Source organism: Bos javanicus, chromosome 3 (assembly GCF_032452875.1).
Source record: "Bos javanicus breed banteng chromosome 3, ARS-OSU_banteng_1.0, whole genome shotgun sequence".
NCBI classification, from domain to species: Eukaryota; Metazoa; Chordata; class Mammalia; order Artiodactyla; family Bovidae; genus Bos; species Bos javanicus.
The window spans coordinates 99,370,574-99,390,840 of record NC_083870.1 but is presented as its reverse complement, the minus strand read 5'-3'; positions in this window follow the sequence as shown (position 1 = coordinate 99,390,840).

Sequence of the window (20,267 nt, the reverse complement as noted above, 5' to 3'; positions counted from 1 at the left end):
GTGCAGGCCTGGTGGTGTCTTAGGTTAGGGCTTTGCGAGTGGTAGCTATCCCGCAGTCTGGTTTGCTAGCCCAAGTTAGTTCCTCAGATTGCCCTCGGGGCATTCAGGCTGGGTCCTTACTCTAAGCAATGCAGCCCGCGCCTCCCTGCCCAGCCCCCGATTGCTAGTGGCGGGTGCAGGCGTCTGCGCTGCTTCTCCGCTGGGGGAGTTACCGTTGGGCTCGTAATCTGTGGGTTTTAATTATTTATTTATTTTTCCTCCCTGTTATGCCCTCTGTGCTTCCAAGGCTCGCCACAGACTCGGCAGTGAGAGTGTTTCCTGATGTTTGGAAACTTCTCTCTTTTTAAGACTCCCTTCCTGGGACGGAGCTCCGTCCCTACCTCTTTTGTCTCTTTTTTTGTCTTTTATATTTTTTCCTACCTCCTTTCGAAGACAATGGGCTGCTTTTCTGGGTGCCTGATGTCCTCCGCCGGCATTCAGTTGTTTTGTGGAATTTACTCAGCATTTAAATGTTCTTTTGATGACTTTGTGGGGGAGAGAGTGGTCTCCCTATCCTATTCCTCCACCATCTTAGGACTGCCTCCTGCAGCAGTGATTTCTACCATTCTGTCCTCCAGGTCATTTATCTGTTCTTCTGCCTCAGTTTTTATGCTATTGATTCCTTCTAATATATTATTCATCTCTGTTTCTTTGTTCTTCTAAGTCTTTGGTAAACATTTATTACATCTTTTCAACCTTTGCCTCTGTTCTTTTTCCAAGATCCTGGATCATCTTCACTATCACTATTCTGAATTCTTTTTCTGGAAGGTTATCTATCTCCACTTCACTTAGGTGTTTTACTGGGGTTTTATCTTGTCCCTTCATCTGGGATATAACTTTCTGATTTTTCATGCTGATTAACTTTCTGAAATGGCATTTTTGTTTTAGTCGCTGTGGGACTGTGGTTCTTCTTGCTTCTTCTGTCTGCCCTTTGATGGAGGAGGCTAACAGGCTTCTGTAAGCTTCCTGATGGGAGGGACTGATGGTGGGAAAAACTGTGTCTTGCTCTGGTGGGCAGGTCCTTGCTCAGTTCAGTTCAGTTGCGCTGTCATGTCCAACTCTGTGACTCCACGGACTGCAGCACACTAGGCTTTCCCATCCATCACCAACTCCCAGAGCTTGCTCAAACTCATGTCCATCGAGTTGGTGATACCATCCAACCATCTCTGTCGTCTCTTTCTCTTCCTGTGAAGGAGATCTTTCCCAGCATCAGGGTCCTTTCCAATGAGACAGATCTTCACATCAGGTGGCCAAAGTATTGGAGTTTCAGCTTCAGTATCAGTCCTTCCAATGAATATTCAGGACTGATTTCCTTTAGGATTGACTGGTTGGATCGCCTTGCAGTCCAAAGGACTCTCAAGAATCTTCTCCAACACTACAGTTCAAAAGCATCAATTCTTCAGTGCTCAGCTTTCTTTATGGTCCAACTCTCACATCCATACATGACTACTGGAAAAACCACAGCTTTGACTAGGTGAACCTTCATCAGCAAAGTAATGTGTCTGCTTTTTAATATGCTATCTCAGTTCAGTTCAGTTCAGTCGCTCAGTCGTGTCCTACTCTTTGCGACCCCATGAATCGCAGCACACCAGGCCTCCTTGTCCATCACCAACTCCTGGAGTTCACTCAAACTCACGTCCATCGAGTCAGTGATGCCATCCAGCCATCTCATCCTCTGTCGTCCCCTTTTCCTCCTGCCCCCAATCCCTCTCAGCATCAGTCTTTTCCAATGAGTCAACTCTTCGCATGAGGTGGCCAAAGTACTGGAGTTTCAGCTTTGGCATCACTCCTTCCAAAGAACACCCAGGGCTGATCTCCTTTAGAATGGGCTGGTTAGATCTCCTTGCAGTCCAAGGGACTCTCAAGAGTCTTCTCCAACACCACAGTTCAAAAACATCAATTCTTCTGTGCTCAGCTTTCTTCACAGTCCAACTCTCACATCCATACATGACCACTGGAAAAACCATAGCCTTAACTAGATGGACCTTTGTGGCAAAGTAATGTCTCTGCTTTTCAGTATGCTATCTAAGTTGGTCATAACTTTCCTTCCAAGGAGTAAGCGTCTTTTAATTTCATAGCTGCAGTCACCATCTGCAGTGATTTTGGAGCCCCCCAAAATATGCTGTCTAGGTAAAGCTTTAATCCAATTATATGCTGATGGATGGGGTTGTATGCCCCCCAGCCCCGGGACTTTTTTGGCCTGAAGCAACACAGCCTTCAGGTCTACAGGCTCTATGGTTGGGTTAATGGTAAGCTCCAAGGAGGTTTACACCAAGGGGGATCTTCCCAGTCTGCAGCTGCCAATGTCCCTATCCCTGTGGCGAGCCCCTGCTGACACATCTCCACAGGAGATCCTCCCACACTAGCAGGTAGTTTTGATTTGATCTCCTGTGGGTACACTGCTCCTTTTGTCTGAGTCTTGGTGCATGAAAAGTTTTGTTTGTGCTCTCTAAGACTGGAGTCTCTGTTTGCCCCAGTTGTTTGGAAGTCTTATAATCAAATCCCGCTGGTTTTCAAGGTCAGATTCCCTGGGGATTCCCAGTCCCTTTGTCAGATCCCCAGGCTGGGAAGCCTGATGTGGAGTTCAGAACCTTCACAACAGTAGGAGAACTTCTTTGGTGTCATTGTTCTCCATTTCATGGGTCACCCACTCAGTGGTTATATGCAGAGTACATCATGAGAAACCCTGGGCTGGAAGATGCACAAGCTGGAATCAAGATTGCCGGGAGAAATATCAAGAACCTCAGATATGCAGATGACACCACCCTTATGGCAGAAAGTGAAGAGGAACTAAAAAGCCTCTTGATGAAAGTGAAAGAGGAGAGTCAAAAAGTTGGCTTAAAGCTCAACATTCAGAAAACGAAGATCATGGCATCTGGTCCCATAACTTCATGGGAAATAATTGGGAAACAGTGGAAACAGTGTCAGACTTTAATTTTTTGGGCTCCAAAATCACTGCAGATGGTGATTGCAGCCATGAAATTAAAAGACAGTTACTCCTTGGAAAGAAAGTTATGACCAACCTAGATGCTAAAGCTGAAATCCAGTACTTTGGCCACCTCATGTGAAGAGTTGACTCATTGGAAAAGACTCTGATGCTGGGAGGGATTAGGCACAGGAGGAGAAGGGGACGACAGAGGATGAGATGGCTGGATGGCATCACTGACTCGATGGACATGAGTCTGAGTGAACTCTGGGAGTTGGTGATGGACAGGGAGGCCTAGCGTGCTGTGATTCATGGGGTCACAAAGAGTTGGACACGACTGAGCGACTAATCTGATCTGAGATAGCATATTCAAAAGCAGAGATATTACTTTGCCAACAAAGGTCCATCTAGTCAAGGCTATGGTTTTTCCAGTGGTCATGTATAGATATGAGAGTTGGATTGTGAGGAAAGCTGAGCACCGAAGAATTGATGCTTTTGAACTGTGGTATTGGAGAAGACTCTTGAGAGTCCCTTGGACTGCAAGGAGATCCAACCAGTCCATTCTAAAGGAGATCAGCCCTGGGTGTTCTTTGGAAGGAATGATGCTAAAGCTGAAACTCCAGTACTTTGACCACCTCATGTGAAGAGTTGACTCATTGGAAAAGACTCTGATGCTGGGAGGGATTGGGCAAAGGAGGAGAAGGGGACAACAGAGGATGAGATGGCTGGATGGCATCACCGACTCGATGGACATGAGTTTGAGTGAACTCCGGGAGTTGGTGATGGACAGGGAGGCCTGGCGTGCTGCAGTTCATGGGATCGCAAAGAGTCAGACATGACTGAGCGACTGAATTGAACTGAACTGAACCCAGTAGTTATGGAATTTTATTTTATTGTGATTGTGCCCCTCGCTGCAGTTTCTTCTTTGTCTTTGGACATAGGGTATCTTTTTTGGTAGGTTCCCGCATCCTCCTTTCGATGATTGTTCAACAACCAGTTGTGATTTTGGTGCTTTTGCAGGAGGAGATGACCACGTGTCCACTCTGCCATATTGAACCAGAAAAAAGAAGCTATCACTTTAAGTTCTCTCTTATCTGTGAAGCCATTTCAACCTGTGGGAGCCAGAACAATTTGTGTTGGCCCCTTAATGATGAAAAGCAACAAATCAGCAACTGAAATACTCAACTCCAGCCTTGGAAGGACAATGCCTTATTTCCTAACTAGCTCTAGCAAGTTGCCCTGGAAACACATGCCACTGTCCCCACAGCTGCCTGTCCTGGAGATAGTAGTCTCTAATGCAAGAAAGCTGAAACTGACTGAAATTTACCAGCCCCTTCATCAAGCTTTCCCTTAGATGCTTCAATTATTCTACCAGACTCAGAGTTCCAAAACAGTTTCTTAAGACAGCTCCTGCTAGTTGAAGTGTTTCAGTGTAGATATGAATTCCTGAGGTTTCCTACATTGCCATCTTTCCTATGTCATTCTGGAATAGGGCCTTCTAATATTCAAATGTTTGCCTGCTTTTCCTTTCCAAAGCAAAGCATGGAACTTTCAAGTTTGTCTTCAACTGAGAACGTTATCACCAGTTTCTGCCTGGAATGAGAGTCAGAGGCAAATTCTAAGTTAGTGAGATTTTCTTTCCTCATTACCTAATATAGTGCTGGCACATAGTAGAGCAGGAAATTTTTAAAAATCTACTCCTCTTTTACCTAGTCCTTAAGCTTTCTGAAGGCATAGTTGCGTCTACTCCTCAATTTATCAGGTATTATTAACCTGATTTTACAGATAAGAAAACTCAAGCCAAGAGATATCAATTGACTTTCTCAAGGTTGCAAAGCAAGTTTGTGTAGGAGTCAGGACCCACATTTGAGAAAACCCTGGGACAGAGTGGAGAACAGAGGAGCCTTGAGGGCTGTAGAGCATAGGGTTGACACCCTAAGAGTTGGACACAACTTAGCGACTAAACAACAACAACAGGACCCACACCTCAGATTTCTAACTCCAGTTTTGCTACTACCTGCGTATCATTTCTTTTGCACAATACTATATTCTCAGCATTGTACTAAACTAGGTTCCTTAATACTTATATTATCCTGTAAGGTGGTTTTGGGGAAGTTCTCCATGGAACAACACCTATGAGGAAGCAAGGGCAGCAGGGATTGTCAGGGAGAGAATATGAACTGTGATGCACTTGAAATAGTTGTCTCAGGCAATCTCATGGTAAGCACCGAGTCTAGGGTGTCCTTTAGAGTTGTTCTGAAAGGAGGTGAGGGGAATAACCATTGTACTTTCATACCATCCAGTCATTGGTTGCAGACTACCCCTAAAGGAGGAAGCTTGCCTTGAGCAAGCAGAATCATGTGGCCCAGGAAATGCCCAGAGAGGAACACAGGTGTGAGCCATCAGTAGCTAATGCTTCTAGCAGCTGGGGTAATATGTACCTCATTCCTAAAAGGGGAACTCTATAGAGTGCCATAATCTGCTTTATAATCTACACTGTTCACTTCCTGGATCCACTTGCTTCATGTAGTGACTTCCTTGGGAAACTTAGAAGGCTAATGATATGACCATTTGCGGCCTCAAAGTCACAAATGATATTCACCATCTTCCTCCTCTACTCCTAAATTTTCCTCTCTTCAGCTGGTATCTCTCCTGGTCTAGATGGGGTGATCCAGCTCCTTATCCCTGAGGGACTGAGCCCTTGATCACCATGATCATCTCAGGATGCATTGTCTATGGTCATAATTGTGTAGGGGAATGCCCAGGTACCAAAGTAATTACCCTGCTTCCATTGGGAATAGAAGCTATACTTCCTGCTAGTGATCAGGGTCAATTACCCTTTACAGAGATGGGATTCTTTTTCTTGCCTGCTTGTCTGTTGGTAAAAAGGAACGTGAAGTAACTGGGTGGAAGCCATAGCTTAGTGTTTAATGGGACTTTTGTTGTGCCTCTGGTAGAAATATCTCCCCCTTGGAAAACAAGTCTTTAGCTTCACAGAGCCTATTGTTGTGCATAAGGGGAGCACTAATTCCCAAAACTGAACCACTGAGAGTAATAGTGAGCAGAGTCAATTTTTCTTCCACCCTTTGGTTTCTAGATTCAAGTAGATTCATGAAAATACAGAACCATTAGGACTTAGCACATACAGGTCTGTATCAGGTCTGAGTAGATTGTGTATAACATCCATGGAGCCCCATCTTCCCAAGATATTGTCTCCAAGTTGGAGACTTAGCTCTGCTTTCAAAAGGCCATTTCATTGCCTGTTCAGGACAAGCCTTTTGACTGGCAGTTTATGGTGGATCCCGTGGTTCTATGAACACTACCATACTTCCTTTCCTGTAAAGGGGGGTTGGGGAGCACCTCAGAGTTCAAGGTGATGTTGTGTGAGATCTTGTATTAGTGGGTCAAACCCTGTGTAAGCCTTTGGACAGTGGTATTGTTATTCAATCATTCAGTCATGTCCGACTCTTTACTACCCTATGGACTGCAGCATGCCAGGCTTCCCTGTCCTTCACCATCTCCTGGAGTTTGCTCAAACTCAATTCCTTTGAGTCAATGCCATCCAACCATTTCATCCTCTGTTGTCCCCTTCTCCTCCTGCCTTTAATCTTTCCAGCAGGCAAGAATGGTAAACCAATAAGTGGAACTTGGCCAAATCCTGTTAAGTTCAATTGTGTCTCTTTCAGGATGCAAGACATCCAATGCGTTTGTCTTCTCAGAGGATGACCTGAGGGGCTTAGCATTGATCTCTTTTGTTGTCAGGTTGAGTGTTTACCTGCCAGCTATAAAGCTATAAATGTTTCACCTGCTCAGCCATAAAGAAAAATGAGTGCCAAAGAATTGATGCTTTTGAACTATGTTGTTGAAGACTCTTGAGAGTCCCTTGGACTGCAAGGAGATCCAACCAGTCCATCCTAAAGGAAATCAGTCCTGACTATTCATTGGAAGGGCTGATGCTGAAGCTGAAACTCCAATACTTTGGCCACCTGATGCAAAGGGCTGTCTCATTTGAAAAGACCCTGATGCTGGAAAAGGTTGAAGGTGGGAGGAGAAGGGGATGACAGAGGATGAGATGGTTGGATGGCAACACTGACTCAATGGACATGAGTTTGAGTAAACTCTGGGAGTGGGTGATGGACAGAGAAGCCTGGTGTGCTGCAGTCCATGGGGTTGCAAAGAGTCAGACATGAGTGAGTGACTGAACTGAACTGAATGTTTCACAGTGGCAGTAGCTAGGTCAAACTTCATGAGTAGGAGGGAGTCCATGTTACTGGGCCCATTCATAGCTTCCTTCCCTGTTACTATGGCTACCCTGCTCATGTACCCTTTGTGCCAGTACTAGAACACATGATGCAGGAGGCTGGCTGATGTCAACTGATTGAGTCACTTTGTCTACCAGTTTTCCCATGCCTCATTTGTGATAGAAACTCTTGGGTGGATATTAGGGTGCAATACAAAGGTCTTCACACCTCATGCCCACTGCCACTTTTCCATCCACATGTCTGTTTCCCAGACTTTCTTGTCTCCTATTTTCTAATCTTTCTCCTTCTAGGTCCCAGTCAAACCACCAAGCCATTCGCCACTGTTCATGACTCTATAAACTTTTATCCTATTTCTCATCAAAAGGATGATCAGATGCACTTCCTAAATCTCTGTCCATTGGAAAGATTTCTTCTCACTACTGCACTTCAGAACTTGCTCCTGAAAGGGGCTGGAGAGCAGCAGCAGTCCATTATCAATTAGCACTCACAGATTGAACCAATCCATACGTGCTCCACACTCAGCCTTTTTTCTCTTCCTTCAGTGAGTCATAAAGGACCAGACCTGCAGCCCTTGGTATGAACTGATGGAAGGTTTCCTAGGTGACATAGGTGGACAACGTGAAGGTCTTTTTCTTTCATTTCTTGTTTACTCATTTGACCATGCTGGGTCTTCATTGCACACAGACTTTCTCTAGTTGTGGTGAGCAGGGGTTACTCTCTACCTGCGGTGCTCAAGCTTCAAACTGTGGTGGCTTCTCTTGTTGTGGAGCACATGCTGTAGTGTGGGCACAGCAGTTGTGACAGATGGGATTGATTTGTCCCATGGCATGTGGAATCCTCCTGCACCAGGGATCAAACCCATGTCCCTTGCATTGGCCTTACCACCAGAACACCAGGGAGGTCTGACAACATGAAGGTTTGAGCCACTTGGTGATGATATTCAGTCACTCATTTGTGTCCAACTTTTTGCAACCCCATGGGCTGCAGCATACCAGGCTTCCCTGTCCTTTACCATCTTCCGGAGTTTGCCCAAACTCATGTTCATTGACTTAGCTCATGCATAAAATAAAGCTCATATAACTTATTTGTTTGGTCCTAGTTGCACCTGATCCTGGGTGTACCACTTCCATCTTGTGATCTATTGCTGCTGCGCCTGCCCAAACTTATGACTTAATAGGTCTGACAAAACCGACTCAAACAAATGTTTGTGACTACAAGGTCACTCATGCTCCATGATTAGGTACCCTATCTCCACTTGGGCACAGTAGTATGACAAGAATTGATTTTCAAATGGCTGGAATCATTCAAGGGAGGTTGGGGACTCAGATTGTTAAGTGTGTTGACTCAGATGTTCTATCTCATGTATTAGGGTTCCATTCTTCCCAATTGCTACCCTGACTTTGTTGTGGCAATCCTGTTGAAGTTGAAAGTTTAATCTCCTCTGAAGTTTGCTCTTCTTAGAATTAAGTCCTAGAGCTGATCTGCAGTCCTTTCTGTTCTTTGGCTGCCGCAGGGCAATCACTAGAAAATGATGCATCTTTTCTAAAATTTATTTTTAATTGAAATAACTGCTTTACAATGTTGTGTTGGTTTCTTATGTACAACAATGTAATTCAGCCATAAGTATACATGTATCCCCTCCCTCTTGAACCTCCCTCCGACCTACCCCTAGTCCCACCCCTCTAAGTCATCACAGAGTTCCAGGCTGGGCTCCCTGAGTTATACGGAAACTTCCCACTGGCTATTATTTTACACATGGTAATGTATATGTTTCAATGCTACTCTCTCAATTCATTTCAGGCTCTTTTTCCCTGGCTGTGTCCACGAGTCCATTCTGTTACATCCATGTCTCTATTCTGCCCTGCAGATAGATTCATTAGTATCTTTTTTCTAGATTCCATATATCTGTGTTAATATATTTGTTTTTTTTTCTCCTTTTGACTTACTTCATTCTGTTTAACAGGCTCTGGGTTCACTCACCTCAGTTCAACTGACAGTATGAAGATTCCTTTAAAAACTAGGACTAAAATTACCACATGAACCAGCAATCCTGCTATTGGGTGTATACCCTGAGAAAACATAATTCAAACAAACACAAGTACCTCAATGTTCATTGCCACACTACTTACAATAATAGCCAGGACATGGAAACAACCTAGGTGTCCATCAACAGATAAATGGACAAAGAAGTTGTGATACGTATACACAATGAAATATTACTCAGCCATAAAAAGGATGCATCTTTGATCCCTTAGCAGCCAACACACCAAGGAACTAGAGGAATGAGTGCCTTGATTCTGCAGGGGGATCTTCAAGGTGAACCAGGGCTTTTGCGGCAAGCCCTATAAATAAATACTGGAAAAATGCCCATTTTATGATAGTCTCCAAAGCAGTAAAATAACTTGCTCAAGGCAACAGAGATAGCAAATAGTGACCCAATATTCAAAACTGGTTTGTTCTGAATATTGTGCCAGAAGTCTTAAGCAACATGTTGCATTATATTTCATGAGTGTGTTTGCCAAATATCTCAGTTTCAAAAACCTGCTTAGTCCCTTGGACAAAGCCCCTAGTTAACTTTTGGATTATTTTCTGTGATAGGCAGAATAACTACCCCTCCAAGTATGCCCATGTTCTTATCCTCAGAACTAGTACATAAAACTACAAAGTGCCATTTTTAGTGAGAATCTGATACATTAATTGGGAGTTTTATTGTTGTTGTTTGTTTATGTTTTAGTGAAAAGTAGTAGAAACCTAACTTGAGACTTTACTGATTAATATAACCAAGACATGAGATGCCATAGGCCTGGAGTTAGAGATTCCAAGTAGGCCACTTTCTCTCCACCTCTCATCTTGGCTTTTCTTTTATTTAATTAATTAATTTTTACTGAGGTACAGTTGATCCACAATATTACATGTTTCAGATGTACAACATAGTAATTGACAATATGCAGAGTACATCATGAGAAATGCTGGGCTGGAAGAAGCACAAGCTGGAATCAAGATTGTCGGGAGAAATATCAATAACCTCAGATATGCAGATGACACCACCCTTATGGCAGAAAGTGAAGAGGAACTCAAAAGCCTCTTGATGAAAGTGAAAGAGGAGAGTCAAAAAGTTGGCTTAAAGCTCAACATTCAGAAAACGAAGATCATGGCATCTGGTCCCATCCCTTCATGGGAAATAGATGGGGAAACAGTGGAAACAGTGTCAAACTTTATTCTTTTGGGCTCCAAAATCACTGCAGATGGTGATTGCAGCCATGAAATTAAAAGACGGTTACTCCTTGGAAGGAAAGTTATGACCAACCTAGATAACGTATTCAAAAGCAGAGACATTACTTTGCCAACAAAGGTCCGTCTAGTCAAGGCTATGGTTTTTCCAGTGGTCATGTATGGATGTGAGAGTTGGACTGTGAAGAAAACTGAGCGCCGAAGAACTGATGCTTCTGAACTGTGGTGTTGGAGAAGACTCTTGAGAGTCCCTTGGACTTCAAGGAGATCCAACCAGTCCATTCTGAAGGAGATCAGTCCTGGGTGTTCTTTGGAAGGAATGATGCTAAAGCTGAAACTCCAGTACTTTGGCCACCTCATGCGAAGAGTTGACTCACTGGAAAAGACTCTGATGCTGGGAGGGATTAGGGGCAGGCGGAGAAGGGGATGAAAGAGGATGAGATGACTGGATGGCATCACTGACTCGATGGATGTGAGTCTCGATGAACCCCGGAAGTTGGTGATGGACAGGGAGGCCCGGCGTGCTGGGATTCATGGGGTCGAAAAGAGTCGGACACGACTGAGTGACTGAACTGAACTGAAAGACTATACTCCATTTATATTTGTTATAAAATATTGGCTACATTCCTTGTAGTTTATTTTATTCATAGCAGTTTGTACCTCTTAAACTTCTACCCCAATCTTGTCCTCCCCCACTCCACTCTCCCCACTGCTAACAGCTAGTTTCTTCTCTATATCTGTGAGGTAGGTGTTTGTGGGTCCTTTCTTTTATGGGATTTGACAAGAACTGTGTCTCTGAGTCAAAGTTGTTTACACAGACAGGTACAGAAGTGACAAACACTCCTTCCTTGGCTGCATAATGGCATGCGAGGGAGATTTGGGAGGATCAACATGATCCTGGCAATCTCAGTGGCAGCGGATGACAGTGAGTCCATTAAAATTAAACTACCTTATGCAAAGGGATGTTCTAGACTAGGCACTACATTCAACATGAGGCCCTAGGATTTTTTTAAGGGAAGGAACGATTTTTGCCTTGGTTTGTGGCTGGTTCTAATAGCTTTCCCTGGTGTAGTGCTTTGAGGCACAGTGGTTGAAATGTGAGGCAGTGTCGACTAAAAGGGCTTCCCAGGTGGCTTAGTGGTAAAGAATCTGCCTGCATATTTATTTATTGATGGGATATGTTTGTTTAGTATACATATTATTTGTTTAACATACGTGTGTTTAATGGCTGAATGACATACTCCTTCCTTCACTTCCTTAGGTCTCTGCCGGGGTCCTGCCCCGGCTGATCCAGGGAGTTCGAAGTGGGGACGGCGTTGGCGAGGATCAGGATACAATAGCTTCAATTAGATATTAATTAGAGATATAAGAGTAATAGAATGAGGATAGCTCAGTAGGAAAATTCAGTGGAGAAAAGAGGCTGAGTAGCTTGGTTTACGTGGGAAACCAATAAAACTTCAAGACAAGAAGCTTGCACCACTTACGTAGGCCTCAGGCATCCTTCCATTCTCCCGAAGGAGAGGAGACACTGAGGCCTCCCTGGTCGGATCTTAGAAGCCCAGGCATAATTAGTAAGCATGGCAGGCTCCGTGCTCCAGATGGAGAATCAGCCAGAATTTGAGAGAGAGAGAGACATGGGGAGACCAGTCTTTTGAGGAACTGATCCCAATTCTTTATTTTCCAGGGTCTGTTTTTATACACTGAGATGTTATACAAAAGTCATGCGGGGACAGCAGTCCTGACTTTTATTAAAGTCAGGTGCTTCATACAAATGTATACAGAGGTCTTAGGGGTGTTACATCATCTTCTGGCCAGGGGGGCCTGCTGACAATTTATGACCCTCTCCTTGTGACAGCGGTCAGTCAACACTTATTTCTCCAGGGGTGATTATTCTTAAAACAGACGCCACCCAAATAAAGTTACATTCCTATAGGATGAGGGTGTAGTGGGTTTTAGTTAAGGAAAGAATTTACTTGGCCTAAGGTCTAATGTGATTTATATCAAAGGTTAATACTTATTTCTTCTATATATTCATTAATGTGTATAAGGGCAGGGGATGTGGAGACTTACCAACAAACATTGGCTCAACAAATGAAAAACCCTTCACCAACACAATTTCTAATCAGCCCACTATACTTATACTAATGGTTTTCTAACTTTTCTAAAGAACCTGTTTTTAGAAGGTTTAAAGCATCTTGTACCTCTCACGGTTGGGAGGCTGTGAGCAATCACATGTGGCCAGACAAGCCTGTCAGGCAGGCTAGAGAACCTTCAGAGGAGTTTGTAGGTTGAAACACTCCTATCATGCCCAGGAATTATTATTAACTGGAGCTCTAAGTTAACTCCTTCTCCGAAAGAGGTGGTGGGGGACAGCCCCCCGTAAAGTCAGAGGTGTAGGTGAGAGCACAAAGTAGTGAAGTAGGCAGGCTCTGGTTATGGGGGTAGATGCTCAAGGATTTCCAGGGGGACTCCTGAGGCTCGATCCCACCTTTGCGTATGTTGAGCCTCCTTCCTCATGACCTTTGCCACGGGCGGAGTGCCTCACGCTGGCCCCCAACACTCCCTAGCTAGAGCCCTGGTTTCTCTGATAGTCATAGTATTTAAAAACACATGTGTAACCCACTGCTCCAGTGCAGTGCTCCATGCTGTGCGTTTAATTCTTACAGTAACTGACAGCGGTAGGTGCTATCATCACTGCCATGTTTTACAGTTGGGGAAACTGAGGCTTAGAGAAGTTGCTACTGGTTTAAGTACCATGTGAGTCCAGGAGTTATGTTTCATCCATAGAACAGTGCTTTGCAGGAAGTGGGTCAGAATTTGATCTGTAAATAGACCGACACAAAGCAGGGTAATTTTTGGAGACGTGAATCCTCCTATCCCTTTTTCCTGCTCCCATTTGCTGCCTCGGTTATTTCTTGTCCTGGGGAAGGTTTAATGCAAGGCAGGCAGGCTGATTTCTTCTCTTGCTTTGTTTTCCACTGTGTGAGAGCCAGATGCCATGTTTCTAACTCTGAGCAGACTGTTAGGCAACAGGATTATAAAGCATCATTTTTGTTACACAATTGATGCAATGATTGCTCAGCAATTTTAATATTTCAAGAACTAACCTACTGATGCTAACATACTTACATTTCTTCCTCCAACCCAATTATTTCAAGTGGAGGAAAATCTATTGTAAAAAATATAAAGATTGTAAAAAAAAAAAAAAAATCAAGTGACCCATCACAAGTTTTGCCAATATAATGAAGGCTTTGAATAAAATCATTAAAAATGAAATTGGAAAAAAATATTTCTGCAGATCTGCTGAGATCATTATCATTAATACAATACATGTGCAAGTTTTACAGAATAGGTTCTTAATTAATTTTATTTTGACAATTTCTATCTTTGTCTCTACAGTAGAATGTCTTTCTCCATCTTAAAAATTAAAAGCCATTTAAGTAACACAATGGGACAGCCATGATTAATAGAGCTACTGCTATTAACCATGGAAACTAAAGCAATTGAAAAATGGAAGCAGTAACATGTTTATAATTTTGCTAATGTCAGATTACAAGGTAGAATATTTTAAGCTTATTAAAAATTTTAAATTTTCTTGTAAAAACAAAATCTTCAGCCTTCATCAAGTTTTTCCTTAAAGTTTTAAGATTCTATATTTGCTTATATAGTGGTTTTGTTTATCAAAATGGATACCATTTTATGAATAAAGTTATATGATGTTTACTTATAGAAAAATAAGCTCTCTTTATTGACTATGCCAAAGCTTTTGACTGTGTGGATCACAATAAACTGTGGAAAATTCTGAAAGAGATGGGAATACCAGACCACCTGACCTGTCTCTTGAGAAACCTATATGCACGTCAGGAAGAAACAGTTAGAACTGGACATGGAACAACAGACTGGTTCCAAATAGGAAAAGGAGTACGTCAAGGCTGTATATTGTCACCCTGCTTACTTAACTTATATGCAGAGTACATCATGAGAAACGGTGGGCTGGAAGAAGCACAAGCTGGAATCAAGATTGCCAGGAGAAATATCAAGAACCTCAGATATGCAGATGACACCACCCCTATGGCAGAAAGTGAAGAGGAATTAAAAAGCCTGTTGATGAAAGTGAAAGAGGAGAGTCAAAAAGTTGGCTTAAAGCTCAACATTCAGAAAACGAAGATCATGGCATCTGTTCCCATCACTTCATGGGAAATAGATGGGGAAACAGTGGAAACAGTGTCAGACTTTATATTTGGGGGCTCCAAAATCACTGCAGATGGTGATTGCAGCCATGAAATTAAAAGACGGTTACTCCTTGGAAGGAAAGTTATGACCAACTAGATAGCATATTGAAAAGCAGAGACATTACTTTGCCAACAAAAGTCCGTCTAGTCAATGCTATGGTTTTTCCAGTGGTCATGTATGGATGTGAGAGTTGGACTGTGAAGAAAGCTGAGCGCAGAAGAATTGATGCTTTTGAAGTGTGGTGTTGGAGAAGACTCTTGAGAGTCCCTTGGACTGCAAGGAGATCCAACCAGTCCATTCTGAAGATCAGCCCTGGGATTTCTTTGGAAGGAATGATGCTAAAGCTGAAACTCCAGTACTTTGGCCACCTCATGTGAAGAATTGACTCATTGGAAAAGACTCTGATGCTGGGAGGGATTGAGGGCAGGAGGAGAAGGGAACGACAGAGGATGAGATGGCTGGATGGCATCACTGACTCAATGGACGTGAGTCTGAATGAAGTCTGGGAGTTGTTGATGGACAGGGAGGCCTGGCGTGCTGTGATTCATGGGGTCGCAAAAAGTCGGCCACGACTGAGCGACTGAACTGAACTGAACTGAACTGAAAGTAGGGATGGTAAGTCAGACCTGCTTGGGAGAATGGAGAGTGCATATAAAATATCTGGCAAGAAGTATAGTTCAATATTATTTTATATTATTATTATTCCAGGTGAGAGTCTATCCTGGCATAGGCTGTTATGCCCTATAGTTATGTTACTCATATAATTGCACAAATAAAATTAATATTTTTGAAGTGTACCCAGTTTAAACAAATATGAAGGATTGCTGAAGGCATTTGTTTAACTTACTGTTGACAGCAGCAGCTTATTTATGCAAGTGTACTTGCTAAGTATATTATGCAAGTATACTTTTGATCAGATGACTTCAATATACTCTGAAATTCAAGTATTTTGAATTTAAAATAGTTTTGAAATTATGTCAACATTTATGTTTTTTTTTAAAAGGAGATAGAGACTGGATCTTGAAATTGTAAAATTTAGTGATATGGATATAATTCAAAACTATCCATGATCTGGAGATCTGGGGATCTGATATGGGATTTTTATGAGATTTACATTTTGTGCTGCTCTCTGTTGCGGTTTGAAACAACACAAAATGTGAAACTTTGCATCTACCCTAACCTTTCCTTCTTTCTAGTTCAAGGCTCCTGATTGCACCAAGGATCCCAACCCCTCTCTCTTCTAGGAACCGGGGTAGTGGGGAGACCTTAACTTCCTGTCTCAAATCCCCATGTGGCTGAGTGTGTGCTCAGTCATGTCTTACTCTTTGTCACACTATGGACTGTAACCCGCCAGACTCCTCTTCCCATGGGATTCTCTGTCCCCCCCAACCTCCAGATTGTGAGCTCTGCCAGGGCAAGGCCTCGCCTTGATCCATCTTTGTATCCTGGCATCGCTCAGCACTGGCTGGTATACAGGAGTGGGTTGCCATTTCCTCCTCCAGGGGATCTTCCCAATCCAGGGATCGAACCCATGTCTCTGGTGTCTCCTGCATTGCAGGCAGATTCTTTACCACTGAATCACCTGGGAAGCCCCCCACCCCTACTCATGGGTAACATCTTAATTTTTTCCCTCTCAGAGCCAGACTTTTCAGGGTGGTTAATGCTTTCTCCCCTGTCTCAATGAATTGCCATCATATTCACTTCTTGACCCACATTATTTTGGCTTCTATAATTTCAATATCTCTTCTTACAGTTAATACTGACTTCCATGATGCTAACCCCAAGACCCACATTTTATGTTTGGTCCTCATTGTCTCATGTGCCCAGCATCCATCTTTCATTTCTTGTGTTGTGAAACTCTCTCCTTGTGGAGAGTGCTCCTAATTTCCCTCATACTTCTCTGTGGCTCCTTTTCCTCCTCTGGAGCCTCACACTTCTTACCCAGTTTTTGAAATATTGGTATTAGTCACAGTAACAGAGTAACATGATTAGACATATTCAAAGGTCTCCCCTTATGGCAGAAAGTGAAGAAGAACTAGAGAGCCTCTTGATGAAAGTGAAAGAGGAGAGTCAAAAAGTTGGCTTAAAGCTCAACATTCAGAAAACTAAGATCATGGCATCCGGTCCCACCACTTCATGGCAAATAGATGGGAAAACAGTGGAAACAGTGGCTGACTTTATTTTTCTGGGCTTCAAAATCACTGCAGATGGTGATTGTAGCCATGAAATTAAAAGACACTTACTCCTTGGAAGGAAAGTTATGACCAACCTAGACAGCATATTAAAAAGCAGAGACATTACTTTGTCAACAAAGGTCTGTCTAGTCAAGGTTATGGTTTTTCCAGTGGTCATGTATGGATGTGAAAGTTGGACTATAAAGAAAGCTGAGCACCAAAGAATTGATGCTTTTGAACTGTGGTGTTGGAGAAGACTCTTGAGAGTCCCTTGGACTGCAAGGAGATCCAACCAGGATCAGTCCTGGGTGTTCATTGGAAGGACTGTTGTTGAAGCTGAAACTCCAATACTTTGGCCACCTGATGCGAAGAGCTGACTCATTTGAAAAGACCCTGCTGCTGGGAAAGATTGAGGGCAGGAGGAGAAGGGGACGATGGAGGATGAGATGGTTGGATGGCATCACCGACACAATGGACATGGGTTTGGGTGGACTCCAGGAGTTGATGGTGGACAAGGAGGCCTGGCATGCTGTGGTTCATGGGGTTGCAGAGTTGGACACGACTGACCAACTGAACTGAACTGGGCTGAAAGGTCTCCCCAGTTCACTGGTTGTATCATTCAAAGGGACTGGGGAGACCAGTGCAACTGCTGTGTCACACAGGAGACAAAAAGAAAAGGAGAAAGGACCTTAAAATTCTCAGTCTGGTGATAAGGGGCTGAGGGCAAGCCCCTTCCCCTTTTTTGGATTTAATTTCCTTATTCCAAAGACAGGACAAGGTGTAGACAATCCATATGGATCCTTCCAATTGTGGCATTTACCCACTGTACTATATCTCTTTGCTTATCAATCTGTCCCCCCCACCACCAGATTGTGAACTTTGCCAGGGCAAGGCCTCCCCTTGATCCATCTTTGTATCCTGGCATCGCTCAGCATTGGCTGGTGTACAGGAGGCAACAATGCCTGTGGGGAATGGGTCTATGTTTCCAACCTGAACATTTCCATTCTCTTACCTCCAGGCTCTTGTGGAAGGAAGTAATGGAACTCTGTGTCCTTGGCCCTCTACATGGAACTTGCTATGTAAATTCCACTGGTTCCTGTCTTTTCACATCTTATGTGCCTATGTCCTCACATTAACCATGGTGGCTGTTCCAAATCACCACTCTGCTCAGGCACTCAATCCTCCCTGTCCTTGCCAGGGCAAACAATGCCTCAGACTCCTTTAAGAAAATTGAGGTTATTTGGCATCAGAAATCTAATCTAGCCACTCCCTCCCTGTTTCTCACCTCTCACACGTCTCACATTTCTTCCCAGTAGCACCCCTTCAAAAACTATAACTTCTGTGTTAAATTAAGAGCAGAACGCAGTGATTTCTACCCAGCCTCAATATTTTCATGAAAATATCCATCTACGAAGTTTCTGAGCCACATCCCACCAGCTCATTCATTCTATTCAATGCCCCAATGCCCTGGACCTATTTTTTCTCTTATTACCCCTCTCTTAGCACTTTGCAATGCCATGTCTGTTATGAACAAGCACCAGGCTCCCTGTCATGAAAATAACTGTCATTTTAATTTATTCTTCCTCTTCTTAACTCCCTTCCCTACTCCCTATGTTATGCTTATTCTCTTAGTATACAAACTATTTGACCTGGGAAGTCTCCAGTTCTTTGTCTTCCATTTGTTTTGGAGATCATTATTCTATATTCCTCATTCTGCTCTTTCCTAAATCTCCCCCTCCCTCCCACATGTCTCCTTAGTTCAAGTGAATTAAAGAACTATTTTGAAAACATCTACTGTGTGTCTAGCCCAAAGTCGGGCTCTAAGAGAATCCAAGAGATGAAAAAAACAATATTTGAACCACTATAGAGTTTCAAAACCTAATTAGGAAAGCAAGTTGCATATATAAAGAGGTACATAATGAGACATACATAATGAGGCTGCATAAGATTGGTGATTGTGATATGAATAATAAATGAAAGCATGAGCAAAGTGTCAAATGAGAGCTATAAAAATGTGTTGGGACGTCCCTGGTGGTACAGTGGATGGGAATCCACTTGCCAATGAAGGGGACATGGGTGCAATCCCTGGTCCAGGAAGATTCCACATGGTGTGGAGCTGTGGGGTTGTGCACCACAACTACTGAGCCCACACTCTAGAGCCTGAGAGACACAACTACTGAGCCCGTGTGCTACAACTACTGAAGCCCATGTACCTAGAGCCTGTCCTCCACAACAAGCCACTGCAATGAAAAGCCTATGAAAAGCCTGAAGAGTAGACCTTGCTCACTGCAACTAGAGAAAGTCTGCATGCAGCAATGAAGACAAATAAAAAAATAAATAAAAATAAAATTGAATGTGTTGATTATTCACAGGATAGATTCCCATGGGCTGGGGCTGGTTAGAGAAGCATTTATAGAGGCAGTGAATCTTGAAGACGAGTTTGAGAAGAGCACAAGACACACGGGACAAGGATTGGGGGCTGTCCGGGAAGAGGGATGTTACGGAATATTAATTCTTCTTGCTTTGTCTATCTCAAGAACAGAAACATAAGGATCATCCTAGATTTCTTCCCTACTGTGCCCACATCCAGTCAGTTACCAATTCCCATAAAAAATACATCAGTATTTCTCCTACTCATTCTGCCTCTCTGTCCCATGATACTGGCAGTTCAGGCCATTTTCACATCTTACCTGAACACAACAATAGCATTTGAACCATTCTTCTAGTTCAGGTCCTATATCCCTCTATTTTAGTCGTTTAGCCCCTAAGTTGTGTCCAACTCTCACAGCCTCATGGACTAGAGCCCACCAGGCTCCTGTCCATGGGACTTACCAGGCAAGGGCATTGGAGTGGGTTGCCATTTCCTTCTCCAGAGCATCTTCTTGACCCAGGGATTGAACCTGCATCTCTTGTGTCTCTTGCATTGGCAGGAGGATTCTTTACCACTGAGCCACCTGGGAAACCCATATCCTTCATATACACATATAATTTGCCCCCATAAATGTTAAGATCCTGAGACCTGAATTCTTGAGATTGCCTCCTTACCCTCTAGTGTCCTTGGGCAAATTGCATAATCTGTCTGTGTCCCAGGTTCTGTATACATAAAATGAGGATATGTAAAATGCTAATACCAATCTCAAATTTTTAATTTGATAATTAAATAAGCTACTACTTCTAAATCACTTTAGAATAGTACCTGGCACTTAGTAAGCACACAATAAATATTTACCTATTTTCATCCAAACAGTCATCAGAGAGCTCTACTACCTAATCCATGTAACTTTCCATCTTAAATCCCTTCAGTGGACTCTTATGTCCTAGGTAAAGCCTGAAGTCCTTACTTACTTGGACCTGCCAAGCATCATTATCTGTGTTGCTGGGGCTTTTTCAATGACCTCTGTC